The sequence below is a fragment of the Leucopleurus acutus genome, assembly GCF_964270905.1.
Source record: "Leucopleurus acutus genome assembly, chromosome: 1".
In the NCBI taxonomy this organism is placed as follows: Eukaryota; Metazoa; Chordata; class Mammalia; order Artiodactyla; family Delphinidae; genus Leucopleurus; species Leucopleurus acutus.
The window spans coordinates 148,718,868-148,733,878 of record NC_139142.1 but is presented as its reverse complement, the minus strand read 5'-3'; the positions used below and the strand labels follow the sequence as shown (position 1 = coordinate 148,733,878).

The window sequence follows — 15,011 nt, the reverse complement described above, 5'->3', positions numbered from 1 at the left end:
GTGAGCTTCAGCAACCATGACCCAGGTTGGAACCCCAAGGCAGAAACTAGGCCACATTCCCGGCCACGTTTTGGCCAGCTCCCAGCCAGCAGGGTTTGAGGCCCAGACTCCTGAGGAAACGCTCAAACCCTTGACAGCCTCGGCCTAAGTGCCCTCCTCCTGCCTGCAGGGCGATTCGACCATACTGGAAGTCACAGACATCATGCGAACACGGGGACACTGAACACCAGGGAAGACAGACCACAAGCATGTTTGCTTTGATGATGCCCACTCCACCCCATGCATCCTGGCACTTCTCCACTGCCACAGCGACACTACCGAGGAACTAACAGTGATCAAAGGCACTGTCGCTGAGGAGGACAGACAGATTTTCAAAAGAAGACCTCTGCGACAAGAGGGGACCTGGAAGCTTCAAAGGGCAGAGTGGCTGTCCACCGCAGTGCACCTGGCATCACAACAGTGCCCCCATCGCTGCCCCGTTAATGGACTGCTCCGGATAAACCTCTGGCTCTTTGAAAGGCCTGCATGCCACACGAGCTGGCTGCATTATGCTCTCCGGGAGAAACAGTTTCGCTTTGCACATTCCCAAACGAGTGAACAAAGCGGCCAAATGGCATGTTCGCATAACTCGCCTACCCCCAAGGAGGCCGGCACAGAAACCTCAGCATATCGGTCTTGTCGACGTCCCACAGGACACCCTGAGGGCGTCATTCCTCTGGCAACAGGATCACAACTGTACACAGGTTACCTACCTCAACGCATCCACATGAACTGCCAAAGCCATCCCCTTCATAGGCAGCTGATGCCAACCCATCACGGACAGGACACATCCTTGGGAAGCCGTGGCCAGCGTGTGCAACCCAATAATGACAGCCCATCCCACGACATCACAGAGGACATGTCCTCATCATCCCTTACCTTCCTGTCCAGGCCATCAGCCACTACGCAGGCTTAAATGCAGTACTTGATCCTTACCCTACTCCACAATGATCCACTTAGCGCAAAAAGTGTTCCGGCAGCTTCAGCAGAGGAGCTGAAATGGGTAGCTCAGAGGCCTACTCCATCAGCCCCCTTCTGCCAATGCCCAACTCCAGCCCATCCCCACTCACTGCTCCAGCCCCACCAGGCACTCAAGAACTGCACCGTGCAAACGCAACAACAGGGAAGCCCACAGGCCTGGCCTGAGGCTCCAGGCTCCAACCAGGGAAGCTTGCTCATTTTGGATTCCAGAATCAACCCCTGATGTGGCATGCACAAAGTGTGATCTTGGCCAAAACGCACCTATCCAAACTACAAGCTCACTGGGCATACACCAGCACACACTCTGACTCTGAAGACCAGCAGGAGAGACTGTCCCTTTGCATTCACTCAATGGCCTTTCAGCAGGGACCTGGGATTGATAAGATGACCCAGCTTATGTACAGACACGTTCGACCCTCAGACAGGAGCCCCTCCAATGCTAGAGCCCTGGGTGGTGTTTGCATGCATGTCAGCAGGGGATGCTGGCGCTCACTCCTCACTGTCCCCTACCTCCGAGAGAGGAAATGTGCTGGACATCAGATTCGATTAGGAGATGGTAGTGTTCTCACTCATTTTGTTCAGATTTTCCAAGGAATGCATACAAGGGTGTCATCATCGATCCAAGCACATGCTGGGATGCTGCAGAACACAACCAGGCATGCCATGCGGGTCTGCAGAGGAGCCATGACCTCGTAGTACTCCAAACCCAGGCGAATCTACAGCCCTGAGGCCAATCAAAAAGAGCGAAAGTCAATCCACTCTTGCAGCCACTGGGCCCGAATAAGGAAAACCTAATATCCAAAGGCATATCTTGGGTGGGTGAATGCCTACCTACCTGAGTTATACACGGACTCATTTAGCAACATGTGCCTGCCTAATATTTACAGTTCTCCTTAGCATATTCAGTCATCAGGCAATCCGAAAGTCTTCTTGTCTTTGCTGATGGCCAGCCTTGCCCAGCAACTGCACCTTAGAAGTAGACATAAATCACGCAGGCTTCAGAATTGGACCGGGGTCCTCAGAGACCATGATTCATCCGAAATTCTACCTGGGCTGGAGCCTCGACCCTGCTCTACCCTTACCGAGATCTCAATGTGTGTCTGACAGCACGACTGCAGCAAGTTAGGCAGGTATGTTGGCTGGTGGGTGAGAGGGTGTATGTGTGTGTTCACGCATGGGCACATGTGTGACTGGCACTGCGCACGAGGACGCACTTGTGGACTATTTTTTGTGCCTCTGAATCCACATTTTGGTCTCCGTGTGTCCCTGTGGTCCTCTGCAGAGACTTTGAACACTAAAAGCCACAGTTTATACACAGTGCCTTGGCTTTGGACCCCCCCCCCCGCCACTGAATGAAGAAAGACCCCTATCAGCTCCAAGAGGCTGAATTCAAACTTTGAGCCACAGGGGCTCTTGAAATAGGCCATGGACTACCACTCTCCCACAGCCAAGCATTCTGGTCAAAGCACAAAGACCTAACCAGCCTTGCCTCCCGGCCGTGGGTGCCACATGTACGTGGACCTGAAGAACCTGCCAGCTAGTAGCACATCTGATGTGCACTTGGGGCCCCTCCCAGAAATTCCAGAAGCAAGGGAACCTCCTATGGTCGGGTGGACACCGATCTACAGCTGGCTGCAGGTCAAAAGCAGCCTGGCACTTCTCAAGGGGCTAACGAAACTCGGTCCAACTGCCAATTCTCACCAACTGGCACAAATCACTTTTCGTGGACCCCTGGGAATACCCACCACAGGAAGTGGTGGGCTTCAGCAACCATAATCCACGTTCAAACAGCACAGCGGAAACTAGACCCCCTTCCCGGCCATGACTTGCCAGTACCCAGCCGGCAGGTTTCGCGTCCATGAACCTGGAGGAATCACTCAAATGCTTGACAGCCACGTCCTATGTGACCTCTTCCTGCCCACAGGGCAACCTGAAACTACTGGAAGCAACAGACATCATGCAAACACGGGGACACTCTACACCAGGGATTACAGAACGCAAGCATGTCTGCTTTGATGACACTAACCCTACCCCACGGATCCTGGCACTTCTCCACTGCCACAGCGACACTACCGAGAACCTCACAGAGATCAAAGGCACTGTCCCCAAGAACCACAGACAGACTTCCAACGGAAGACCTCTGCCATGCGAGGGGACCTGGAAGCTTCAAAGGGCACAGTGCCTGTCTGCGGCAGCGCACCTGACATAGCACCTGTGCCCCCATCTCTGCCCCACCAATGAACTGCTCCAGAAATACCTCCGTCTCTTTGAAAGGCTTGCAAGCCACATGCACCGGCCGCATCATGCCCTCTGGGAGAAACACTTTCGCTTTGCACATTCTCATACGAGGGAACAAAGTGGCCAAAGGGCATGTTCGCATAACACACCTTCCTCCAAGGAGACCGGCACTGATGCCTCAGCATGTCTATCTTCTCTATATCCCACAGGACACCCTTTCATCATCATTCCTCCAGCAACGAGATCACAACTCCTGCAGATTACCGACCTGACGGCATCCACATGAGCGGGCAAAGCCATCCCCTCCATACGCAGCTGATGCCAGCCCATCATGAACATGACACATCCTTGGTAAGCCGAGGCCAGTGCCCGCAACCCAATGATGACAGCCCATGCCACAACATCACACAGGACCTCTCCTCATCATCCCTTACTGTTATGTCCTGTCCATCAGCCACCACGCAGGCTTATATACAGCACTCGGTCCTCACTCCACACCATGATGACCAACTTGACGTCAACACTGTGTCGGGAATTGGAGTAGAGGAGCTGACAGTGGCAACACCGAGGCCTGATCCATCAGGCCCCTTCCGCCGACGCCAATCACCAGCCCAAACCAACCCCCTGCTCCAGGCTACCAGGCACTCAAGAACTTCACTGTGTGAAACACAACAACAGGGAGAGCCACAGGCCTGGCCGGAGGCTCCAGGCTCCAACAAGGGAAGCTTACTCATTTTGGATTCCAGAAGCATCCTCCGAAGCGTCATGCACAAAGCGTGATCCTGTCCAAAACACACCTCCCAAGCTGCAAGCTCACTGGGCCTACACCAGCACACAGTTTGACTCTGAAGACCAGCAGGTGAGACTGCCACCTCGCATTCCTTCAACGGCCTTTCAGCAGGGACATGGGATTCACAGATGACCCAGCTTATGTGCAGACATGGTCCACCCTCAAACAGGAGCTCCTCCAATGCTGGAGCCCTGGATGGTGTTTGCATGCATATCACGAGGGGACGATGGCCCTCACTCCTAATGGTGCCCTACCCCCGAGACAGGAAATGCATTGGACCTCAGATTCTATGAAGAGATGGTAGAGTGTTCTCACTCATTTTGTTCAGATTTTCCAAGGAATGCATACAAGGGTGTCATCATCGATCCAAACACATGCTGGGAAGCTGCAGAATGTAACTGGACAGGCCGCAGTACTCTGCAGAGGAGTCATGACCCTGGTGTACTGCAACAGCTTGGGGAATCCACAGTCTTCAGGCCACTCAGCAAAAGCAAAAATCAATCCACTCTTGCAGCCATTGGGCCCATCTGAGGAAAACCTAATGTCCAATGGCACATCTTAGTGTGAGTGAATGCCTACCATCCTGAGTTATCCAGGACCACGCTCGGCAACATGCGCCCACCTCACTTTTTCCAGTTGTCCTTGGCACATCCAGTCATCAGACCATATGAAAGTCTTCTTGTTTTGCCGCCAGCCAGCCTTGCCGAGCAACTGCACCTGAGGAGTGGACTCAAATCACTGAGGCTTCAGAAGTGGACCGGGGTCCTCAGAGAACATGATCCATGTAAATATTTACTTGGGCTTCAGCTCTGAACCTGCTTCCCAAGGACCTCTATCCCTTACCGAGTATTGATTTGTGTCTCACAGCATGTCTGCAGGAAGTTAGACACGTACACTGACCAGTGTGTGAGACGCTGTATGTGTGTATTCGTGACTTCGTCTGCGCACGAGGACGCGCTTGTGGGTTACTGTGTGTGCCCCTGAATACGCATCTTGCTCTCTGTGTGTCCCTGTGGCCCTCTGCAGAGGCTTCCAACAGTAAACACCAGAGTTTATACACAACAGCCTGGTTGGATCCCCAACAGAAATGAGAAAGACCCCTGTCAGCTGCAGGAGGCCGCATGCGAACTTTGACCGACAGGAGCTGTTGCAATAGGCCACAGACTCCCGCTCTCCCATAGCCACGCTTCTGACCAAAGCACAAGGACTGGAAAAGACCTGCCTCCTGGCAATGGATGTCACATGTATGTGGACATGGAGATCCTGCCAGCTAATAGTCCACACCTAATGTGGACTTGGGGCCACAACCAGTGCTTCCAGAAGCAAGGGAGTCTCCAATGGGCAGGTAAACACCAACCTGCAGCTGGCTACAGGCAACGGCAGCTTAGCATCACTCAAAGGGCTAACGAAACACAGTCCAAATGCCAATTCTCGCCAACTAGACCAAATCACTTTCTGAGGACCCGTGGGAATGTCCATCACGGGAAGTGGTGTATTGTACCAACCACGACCAAGGTTTGAACCCCACGGGGGAACCTAGGCCATCTTCCCAAGCACATCTTGTCAGCGCACATCCGGCAGCTTTCACGGCCCTGAACCAGAGGAAACGATAAAATGCTTGACAACCTCGTCCTAAGTGACCTCCTCCTGCCTGCAGAGTGACTCGCCCTTACATGAAGTCGCAGACACCTTGTAAACAGGGGGTCATTGTACTCCAAGGAACACACAGTGCATACATGTCTGCTTTAATGACGCCGATCCCACACCACGGATCCTGGCACTTCTCCACTGCCACAGTGACACTACCGAGAACCTCACAGAGATCAAAGGCACTGCCCTCGAGAACCACAGACAGACTGCCAACGGAAGACCTCTGCCACCCAAGGGGACCTGGAAGCTTCAAAGGGCACAGTGCCTGTCTGCGGCAGCGCACCCGGCATCGCAACAGTGCACGCGTCGCTGTTCCGCCAACACACCGCTCCAGGTAAATCTCTGGCTCTTCGAAAGTCCTGCGTGACTCACGGGCCGGACGCATCATGCCCTGTGGGAGAAAAACTTTTCGCTTTGCACATTCCCAAACAAGGGAACAAAGTGGCCAAAGGGCATGTTCGCATAACTCACCTATCCTCAAGGAGAGCGGCACAGACGCCTCAGCATGTCTATCTTCTCTACGTCCTGCAAGACACCCTTTGGGCGTCATTCCTCCGGCAATGGGATCACAAATCTACGCAGGTTACCTACCTCGCTCCTCACTGTCCGTACGCCCGAGAGAGGAAACGTGCTGGACCTCAGACTCGATGAGGAGACGGTAGAGTGTTCTCACTCATTTTGTTCAGATTTTCCAAGGAATGCATACAAGGGTGTCATCATCGATCCAAGCACGTGCTGGGACGCAGCAGAACACATCCGGGCATGCATGCGGGTCTGCAGAGGAGCCATGACCTCGTAGTACTCCAAAACCCTGGGGAATCCACAGCCCTCAGGCCACTCTGCAAGAGCAACAGTCAATCTACTCTTGAAGCCACTGGGCCCGTCTGAGGAAAACCTAATATCCAGTGGCACATCTTAGGGTGGGTGAACGCCTACCTTCCTGAGTCATCTGGGACCATGCTTACCAACATGCCCCCACCTCACTTTTCCAGTTCTCCTGAGCACCTCCAGTCATCACACAATGCGAAAGTCTTCTTGCCTTTCCTGACGGCCACCCCTGCCCAGCAACTGCACCTGACAAGTGGACATAAATCACGGAGGCTTCAGAATTGGACCAGAGTCCTCAGGGAACGTGATTCATGCGAATGTTTACCTGGGCTTGAGCCCGGACCCTGCTTCCTTCCCAAGGACCTCTACCCTTACTGAGGACTCAATGTTTGTCTGACAGCACGACTGCAGAAAGTTAGGCACGTACGTTGGCCGGTATGTGAGAGGGTCTATGTGTGTTTCACGCGTGAGCGCGTGGGTGACCGTAACTGCGCACGAGGACGCGCTTCTGGGCTTCTTTGTGTTCTTCTGAATCTGCATCTTGGTCTCCGTGGGTCCCTGAGGCCCTCTGCAGAGACACCGAATCGTAAAGGCCACAGTTAATACACAGCACGCTGCCTTTGGACACCGCCCCCCCGAATGGAGAAAGACCCCTTCAAGCTTCAAGAGGCTGAATGCGAACTCTGAAACGCGGAGGCTGTTGAAGGAGGCCACGGATTCCCGCTCTCCCACAACCAAGCCTTCTGACCAAAGCACAATGAGCGAACCAGACTTGCCTCCCGGCCGTGGGTGTGACATATACGTGGACCCGGAGAGCCTGCCAGCTAGTAGCACATCTGATGTGCGCTTGGGGCCACTTCCAGCACTCCCGGAGGCAAGACGACCTCCGCTGGTCGGGCCGACCCTGACCTGCGGCAGGCTACAGGCAAGATGCAGCCCGGCACCACTCGAGGGGTAACGAAATTTGGCCTATGTGCCTATTCTCGCCAACTAGGACAAATCACTTTCTGTGGGCCCATAGGAATACCCACCACAGGAAGTGATAGGCTTCAGCAACCAGGACCCAAGTTCAGACCCCACAGCCGAAACTAGGCTACCATCCCTGCCATGTTTCGCCGGCACCCACCCAGCAGGGTTGGCAGCCCTGAACCCTGAGGAAATGCACAAATCTTTGCCAGCCTCGTCCTCCGTGGCCTCCTCCTGCCCACGGGGCAACTCGAACCTATAGGAAGCCACAGGCATCGTGCAAACAGGGCGACACTGTACACCTGCGATGACAGATCGCAAGCATGTCCGCTTCGGTGACACTCACCCTACCCCACGGATCCTGGCACTTCTCCACTGCCACAACGACACTACCGAGAACCTCACAGAGATCAAAGGGACTGCCCTCGAAAACCACAGACAGACTGCCAACGGAAGATCTCTGCCACCCAAGGGGACCTGGAAGCTTCAAAGAGCACAGTGCCTGTCTGCGGCAGCGCACCCGGCATCGCAACAGTGCCCGCGTCGCTGTTCCGCCAACACACCGCTCCAGGTAAATCTCTGGCTCTTCGAAAGTCCTGCGTGACTCACGGGCCGGACGCATCATGCCCTGTGGGAGAAAAACTTTTCGCTTTGCACATTCCCAAACAAGGGAACAAAGTGGCCAAAGGGCATGTTCGCATAACTCACCTATCCTCAAGGAGAGCGGCACAGACGCCTCAGCATGTCTATCTTCTCTGCGTCCTGCAAGACACCCTTTGGGCGTCATTCCTCCGGCAATGGGATCACAAATCTACGCAGGTTACCTACCTCGCTCCTCACTGTCCGGACGCCCGAGAGAGGAAACGTGCTGGACCTCAGACTCGATGAGGAGACGGTAGAGTGTTCTCACTCATTTTGTTCAGATTTTCCAAGGAATGCATACAAGGGTGTCATCATCGATCCAAGCACGTGCTGGGACACAGCAGAACACATCCGGGCATGCATGCGGGTCTGCAGAGGAGCCATGACCTCGTAGTACTCCAAAACCCTGGGGAATCCACAGCCCTCAGGCCACTCTGCAACAGCAACAGTCAATCTACTCTTGAAGCCACTGGGCCCGTCTGAGGAAAACCTAATATCCAGTGGCACATCTTAGGGTGGGTGAACGCCTACCTTCCTGAGTCATACGGGACCATGCTTACCATCATGCCCCCACCTCACTTTTCCAGTTCTCCTGAGCACCTCCAGTCATCACACAATGCGAAAGTCTTCTAGCCTTTCCTGACGGCCACCCCTGCCCAGCAACTGCACCTGACAAGTGGACATAAATCACGCAGGCTTCAAAATTGGACCGGAGTCCTCAGAGAACGTGATTCATGCGAATGTTTACCTGGGCTTGAGGCCGGACCCTGCTTCCTTCCCAAGGACCTCTACCCTTACTGAGGACTCAATGTTTGTCTGACAGCACGACTGCAGAAAGTTAGGCACGTACGTTGGCCGGTATGTGAGAGGGTCTATGTGTGTGTTCACGCGTGAGCGCGTGGGTGACCGTAACTGCGCACGAGGACGCGCTTCTGGGCTTCTTTGTGTTCCTCTGAATCTGCATCTTGGTCTCTGTGGGTCCCTGAGGCCCTCTGCAGAGACACCGAATCGTAAAAGCCACAGTTAATACACAGCACGCTGCCTTTGGACACCGCCCCCACGAATGGAGAAAGACCCCTTCAAGCTTCAAGAGGCTGAATACGAACTCTGAAACGCGGAGGCTGTTGAAGGAGGCCACTTATTCCCGCTCTTCTACAACCAAGCCTTCTGACCAAAGCACAATGAGCTAACCACACTTGCCTCCCGGCCGTGGGTGTGACATATACGTGAACCCGGAGAACCTGCCAGCTAGTAGCACATCTGATGTGCGCTTGGGGCCACTTCCAGCACTCCCGGAGGCAAGACGACCTCCACTGGTCGGGCCGACCCTGACCTGCGGCAGGCTACAGGCAAGATGCAGCCCGGCACCACTCGAGGGGTAACGAAATTTGGCCTATGTGCCTATTCTCACCAACTAGGCCAAATCACTTTCTGTGGGCCCATAGGAATGCCCACCACAGGAAGTGATGGGCTTCAGCAACCAGGACCCAAGTTCAGACCCCACAGCCGAAACTAGGCTACCATCCCTGCCATGTTTCGCCGGCACCCACCCAGCAGGGTTGGCGGCCCTGAACCCTGAGGAAATGCACAAATCTTTGCCAGCCTCGTCCTCCGTGGCCTCCTCCTGCCCACGGGGCAACTCGACCCTATAGGAAGCCACAGACATCGTGCAAACAGGGCGACACTGTACACCTGCGATGACAGATCGCAAGCATGTCCGCTTTGGTGACACTCACCCTACTCCACGGATCCTGGCACTTCTCCTCTGCCACAGCGACACTACCGAGAACCTCACAGAGATCAAAGGGACTGCCCTCGAAAACCACAGACAGACTGCCAACGGAAGACCTCTGCCACCCAAGGGGACCTGGAAGCTTCAAAGGGCACAGTGCCTGTCTGCGGCAGCGCACCCGGCATCGCAACAGTGCACGCGTCGCTGTTCCGCCAACACACCGCTCCAGGTAAATCTCTGGCTCTTCGAAAGTCCTGCGTGCCTCACAGGCCGGACGCATCATGCCCTGTGGGAGAAAAACTTTTCGCTTTGCACATTCCCAAACAAGGGAACAAAGTGGCCAAAGGGCATGTTCGCATAACTCACCTATCCTCAAGGAGAGCGGCACAGACGCCTCAGCATGTCTATCTTCTCTACATCCTGCAAGACACCCTTTGGGCGTCATTCCTCCGGCAATGGGATCACAAATCTATGCAGGTTACCTACCTCGCTCCTCACTGTCCGTATGCCCGAGAGAGGAAACGTGCTGGACCTCAGACTCGATGAGGAGACGGTAGAGTGTTCTCACTCATTTTGTTCAGATTTTCCAAGGAATGCATACAAGGGTGTCATCATCGATCCAAGCACGTGCTGGGACGCAGCAGAACACATCCGGGCATGCATGCGGGTCTGCAGAGGAGCCATGACCTCGTAGTACTCCAAAACCCTGGGGAATCCACAGCCCTCAGGCCACTCTGCAAGAGCAACAGTCAATCTACTCTTGAAGCCACTGGGCCCGTCTGAGGAAAACCTAATATCCAGTGGCACATCTGAGGGTGGGTGAACGCCTACCTTCCTGAGTCATCTGGGACCATGCTTACCAACATGCCCCCACCTCACTTTTCCAGTTCTCCTGAGCACCTCCAGTCATCACACAATGCGAAAGTCTTCTTGCCTTTCCTGACGGCCACCCCTGCCCAGCAACTGCACCTGACAAGTGGACATAAATCACGCAGGCTTCAGAATTGGACCGGAGTCCTCAGAGAACGTGATTCATGCGAATGTTTACCTGGGCTTGAGCCCGGACCCTGCTTCCTTCCCAAGGACCTCTACCCTTACTGAGGACTCAATGTTTGTCTGACAGCACGACTGCAGAAAGTTAGGCACGTACGTTGGCTGGTATGTGAGAGGGTCTATGTGTGTTTCACGCGTGAGCGCGTGGGTGACCGTAACTGCGCACGAGGACGCGCTTCTGGGCTTCTTTGTGTTCCCCTGAATCTGCATCTTGGTCTCCGTGGGTCCCAGAGGCCCTCTGCAGAGACACCGAATAGTAAAAGCCACAGTTAATACACAGCACGCTGCCTTTGGACACCGCCCCGCCCGAATGGAGAAAGACCCCTTCAAGCTTCAAGAGGCTGAATGCGAACTCTGAAACGCGGAGGCTGTTGAAGGAGGCCACGGATTCCCACTCTCCCACAAACAAGCCTTCTGACCAAAGCACAATGAGCGAACCAGACTTGCCTCCCGGCCGTGGGTGTGACATATACGTGGACCCGGAGAACCTGCCAGCTAGTAGCACATCTGATGTGCGCTTGTGGCCACTTCCAGCACTCCCGGAGGCAAGACGACCTCCGCTGGTCGGGCCAACCCTGACCTGCGGCAGGCTACAGGCAAGATGCAGCCCGGCACCACTCGAGGGGTAACGAAATTTGGCCTATGTGCCTATTCTCGCCAACTAGGCCAAATCACTTTCCGTGGACCCATGGGAATGCCCACCACAAGAAGTGCTGGGCTTCAGCAACCATCACCCCGGTTCGGACCCCACAGCCGAAGCTAGGCTACCATCCCTGCCATGTTTCGCCAGCACCCACCCAGCAGGGTTGGCGGCCCTGAACCCTGAGGAAACGCACAAATCCTTGCCAGCCTCGTCCTCCGTGGCCTCCTCCTGCCCACGGGGCAACTCGACCCTATAGGAAGCCACAGACATCGTGCAAACAGGGTGACACTGTACACCTGCGATGACAGATCGCAAGCATGTCCGCTTTGATGTCACTGACCCTACCCCACGGATCCTGGCACTTCTCCACTGCCACAGGGACACTACCGAAAACCTCACAGAGATCAAAGGCACTGCCCTCAAAAACCACAGACAGATTGCCAACGGAAGACCTCTGCCACCCAAGGGGACCTGGAAGCTTCAAAGGGCACAGTGCCTGTCTGCGGCAGCGCACCCGGCATCACAACAGTGCCCGCGTCGCTGTTCCGCCAACACACCGCTCCAGGTAAATCTCTGGCTCTTCGAAAGTCCTGCGTGCCTACGGGCCGGATGCATCATGCCCTGTGGGAGAAAAAGTTTTCGCTTTGAACATTCCCAAACAAGGGAACAAAGTGGCCAAAGGGCATGTTCGCATAACTGACCTATCCTCAAGGAGAGCGGCACAGACGCCTCAGCATGTCTATCTTCTCTACGTCCTGCAAGACACCCTTTGGGCGTCATTCCTCAGGCAATGGGATCACAACTCTCCGCAGGTTACCTACCTCACTGCATCCTCATGAACTGCCAAAGCCATCCCCTTCATAGGCAACTGATGCCAACCCATCATGGACAGGACAAATCCTTGGGAAGCCGTGGCCTGCTCATGAAACCCAATAGTGAAAGCCCATCCCACGACATCACAAACGACATGTTCTCATGATGCCTTACCTTCTTCTCCAGGAAACAGCCACCACGCTGGCTTAAATGCAGCACTCGGTGCTAACCTCACTCCACGATGGCCCACTTTTTGCCAACACATGTGCCGGGAGCTGCAGTAGAGGAGCTGACACGGGCCTTACCTAGGCCTAATCCATCAGCCCCTTCCGCCAAAGCCCAACCCCAGTCCACACCCACTCACTCCTCCAGCCGCACGCGGAACTCAAGAACTTCAAAGCCCCAAACCAAACGACAGAGAGGGCCACAGGCCTGACCTCATGCTCCAGGCCCCAACCAGGGAAGCTTGCTCATTTTGGCTTCCAGAGCTAAACCCCAAAGCATCATGCACAAAGCGTGATCCCGGCCAAAGCACACCTTTCCAAGCTGCAAGCTCACTGGGCCTACACCACCACACACTCCGCCTCTGTAGACCAGCAGGAGAGCCTGCCCCCTCGCATTCCCTCAACGGTCTTTCAGCACTGACCTGATATTGATAGACGACCCAGCTCATGGGCAGACACAGTCGACCCTCAGACAGGAGCCCCTCCATGTCTGGAGCCCTGAGTGGTGTTTGCATGCATCTCAGCAGGGGATGCGGGGCCTAAGCGTCTAACTTCTCTAAGTCCTGCCACACACCCTTTGGGCGTTATTCCACTGGCAATGGGATCACAACTCTACCCAAGTTACCTAACTCGCTCCTCACTGTCCCCTACGCCCGAGAAGGAAACGTGCTGGACATCAGACTCGATGAGGAGACCGTAGAGTGTTCTCACTCATTTTGTTCAGATTTTCCAAGGAATGCATACAAGGGTGTCATCATCAATCCAAGCACGTGCTTGGACACTGCAGAACACAACCACGCATGCCATGCGGGTCTGCAGAGGAGCCATGACCTCATAGTACTCCAAAACCCTGGGGAATCTGCAGCCCTCAGGCCACTGTGCAAGAACAACAGTCAAACTACTCTTGAAGCCACTGGGCCCGTCTGAGGAAAACCTAATATCCAATGGCACATCTTAGGCTGAGTGAATGCCTACCTTCCTGAGTCATCCGGGACCACGATTAGAAACCTGTCCCCACCTCACTTTTCCAGTTCTCCTCTGCACCTCCAGTCATCAGACAATGCGAAAGTCTTCTTGCCTTTACTGTCGGCCACCCTGCCCAGAAACTGCACCTGACAAGTGGACATAAATCACACAGGCTTCAGAATTGGACCGGGGCCCACAGAGAGTGTGATTCATGCGAAAGTTTACCTGGGCTTGAGCCCGGACCCTGCTTCCCAAGGACCTCTACCCTTACTGAGAACTCAATGTTTGTCTGACAACACGACTGAAGAAAGTTAGGCACGTACGTTGTCCGGTATGTCAGAGGATCTATGTGTGTGTTCACGCCTGTGCGCGTGTGTGACCGTAACTGCTCACGAGGATGCGCTTCTGGGCTTCTTTGTGTTCCTCTGAATCTGCATCTTGGTCTCCGTGGGTCCCTGAGGACCTCTCCAGAGACACCGAATCGTAAAAGCCACAGTTGATACGCAGCGCGCTGCCTTTGGAGACCACCCTCCCTAAATGGAGAAACACCACTTGAAGCTTCAAGAGGCTGAATGCGAACTCTGAAACGTGGAGGCTGTTGAAGGAGGCCATGGATTCCCACTCTCCCACAGCCAAGCCTTCTGACCAAAGCACAAAGACCTAACCAGACTTGCCTCCCGGCCGTGGGTATGACATATACGTGGACCCAGAGATCCTGCCAGCTAGTAGCACATCTGACGTGCACTTTGGGTCACTTCAAGCGCTCCTGGAGGCAAGAGAACCTCCGCTGCTCGGGCCGACCCTGACCAGCAGCACGTTACTGGCAAGATGCAGGCCGGCACCACTCAAGGGACTAACGAAATTTGGCCTATGTGCCTATTCTCGCCAACTAGGCCAAATCACTTTCTGTGGGCCCATAGGAATGCCCACCACAGGAAGTGATGGGCTTCAGCAACCAGGACCCAAGTTCAGACCCCACAGCCGAAACTAGGCTACCATCCCTGCCATGTTTCGCCAGCACCCACCCAGCAGGGTTGGCGGCCCTGAACCCTGAGGAAACGCACAAATCCTTGCCAGCCTCGTCCTCCGTGGCCTCCTCCTGCCCACGGGGCAACTCGACCCTATAGGAAGCCACAGACATCGTGCAAACAGGGTGACACTGTACACCTGCGATGACAGATTGCAAGCATGTCCGCTTTGATGTCACTGACCCTACCCCACGGATCCTGGCACTTCTCCACTGCCACAGGGACACTACCGAAAACCTCACAGAGATCAAAGGCACTGCCCTCAAAAACCACAGACAGATTGCTAACGGAAGACCTCTGCCACCCAAGGGGACCTGGAAGCTTCAAAGGGCACAGTGCCTGTCTGCGGCAGCGCACCCGGCATCACAACAGTGCCCGCGTCGCTGTTCCGCCAACACACCGCTCCAGGTAAATCTCT

The 15,011-nt window shown here is 54.8% G+C and overlaps 2 long non-coding RNA genes across 3 annotated transcripts; both read right to left on the bottom strand.

Moving 5' to 3' along the window:
* Positions 1-5,910: 5,910 nt before the first annotated feature.
* On the bottom strand, positions 5,911-8,436 carry LOC309959006. 2 transcript variants are annotated; one of them, XR_014326064.1, is made up of 4 exons: positions 8,201-8,436; positions 8,013-8,120; positions 6,954-7,094; positions 5,911-6,772 (listed from the first exon to the last, which is right to left on the bottom strand). It is a non-coding gene; the product is annotated as an uncharacterized lncRNA (long non-coding RNA). The 2 variants fall into 2 exon arrangements; XR_014326063.1 differs by having other exon boundaries at positions 8,013-8,436.
* A 201-nt stretch (positions 8,437-8,637) lies between these two features.
* On the bottom strand, positions 8,638-10,273 carry LOC309961026. The gene is made up of 3 exons (XR_014326159.1): positions 10,045-10,273; positions 8,985-9,126; positions 8,638-8,803 (listed from the first exon to the last, which is right to left on the bottom strand). It is a non-coding gene; the product is annotated as an uncharacterized lncRNA (long non-coding RNA).
* Positions 10,274-15,011: the final 4,738 nt, after the last annotated feature.